Genomic DNA, 1,639 nt, shown 5'->3' with positions numbered 1-1,639 from the left:
TGTGGAATGAATAATTGAAAGTAGGCAGTGGAAGACATGAATGGGTCTCACCTTAAAGCAGTATCACTGATAGGTCCCCAGCATGTACTATAGCACCAGCCTCTTTTAGGAACCATGGTATCCATAGATGCCCCTTTGTTTTTTTGGCATTAAGGTTATCTCTTGCCATTTTGAGAAAGTGAAAGTTAATATCTATCTTTAAATTTTAGTGTTGACTCATCCTCATAGAATTTAAATCCTTTATGAATGACTTAGTCATTTCTTTAGTTTCCTCATGGCTGACTTCATTTCCTGATTTCTCAGGGTGTAGATCATAGGGTTGAGCAAAGGGGAGATGACAGTGAAGGTGACAGAAATGGCAGTATCTGCGGGGAGGGCAGTGAAGGGCCGGGCATAGACATAGATGCAGGGCACAAAGTGCAGGGTCACCACAGTGATGTGTGAGGTACAGGTGGAGATGACTTTCCACTTGCCCTCTCCAGTATGAGATCTTAGCATCTTCAAGATGACTGTGTAGGATATGAGGAGAAAGAAGAATATAAACCAAATGAGTAACCTACTATTGGAAATCATCAGGAGCTCCAGAGTTAACGTGTCAGTGCAGGTGAGTTTGAACACCTGGGGGACATCACAATAGAAAGTGTCAAGAACATTGGGTCCACAGAAGGGGACGGACAGCAGCAGGGAAATCAGCACAATGGAGTGGACAAATTCCCCCACCTGGGAAGCCACAACTAGGCTAGTGCATTGTCCCCTAGTCATGATAGTCATACAATGGAAGGGTTTTGAGATGGCTCTGTAGTGATCAAATGTCATCACAGAGAGAGGAAAACATCTACACTCCAAGATGGTGGAAGAAGTACATTTGAGTGACACAGCCATTGAAGGAGATGGTTTTTCTCTCTGACAGAAGATCAGCTAGGACGTTAGGCACTGTGATGGAGGAAAAGCAGATGACAAGAACAGATAGATTGCGGAGCAGGAAGTACCTGGGAGTTGAAGGTGAGATTCAGTGAATTGTAACCATGATGAGCAGGTTTCCCACCAGAGTTGTCATGTACACCGAAAATAAGAAGACAAATAAGACCCAGCTCAGCTGTTGTGACTGGATAATTCCCAAGAAAAGAAATTCTTTCACTGTGGTATAATTTCCCTGCTCCATTGGGTCCCAGATCCTTTTTGAAGTATATCTCTGGAAGAAATAACAGTGCAGTTAAAGAATGGGTTAGGGAATCTACTGTTGTCTTGTCTGTCACTTGAGTTTGGTGTTTTCCTGGGGAGGAAGTTCATTTTTTATGTATGCAATTCTGTATGCTGCCAGTAGATGGAATATGACCCTTGTTTTTGACTCAGTCACCCAAACAGGTAGGTTCTATTACTGTGGCCACTGAAACACAGGTGACAAGTCTGTGAACTTATTCAATTCTACTTTTCCTACAAAATATGACACTTAAAATAGTAAAAAATAAGCATGAAGCTGACATGAAGAAGTTTTGTTCACAAAAGACACCATTATGAGAATTAAAAGATAACCTGCAAATGGGAGGATATTGACAATACGTATAGTAAGATAAGATTTAAGTTCTAAATATGTAAAGAATTCTACAAATCAGCAAAAAAGATAGACAGCCAAATAGAA

At 41.1% G+C, this 1,639-nt stretch overlaps 1 pseudogene; it reads right to left on the bottom strand.

The window, feature by feature from the left end:
* Positions 1 to 255: 255 nt before the first annotated feature.
* LOC106823278 (olfactory receptor 4D9-like) lies at positions 256 to 1,162 on the bottom strand (annotated as a pseudogene).
* Between the last annotated feature and the right edge of the window lie 477 nt (positions 1,163 to 1,639).

Source organism: Equus asinus, unplaced genomic scaffold (assembly GCF_041296235.1).
Source record: "Equus asinus isolate D_3611 breed Donkey unplaced genomic scaffold, EquAss-T2T_v2 contig_800, whole genome shotgun sequence".
Lineage (NCBI taxonomy): Eukaryota > Metazoa > Chordata > Mammalia > Perissodactyla > Equidae > Equus > Equus asinus.
The sequence above is the reverse complement of the archived record's forward strand: the minus strand, read 5'-3'. Positions and strand labels throughout refer to the sequence as shown.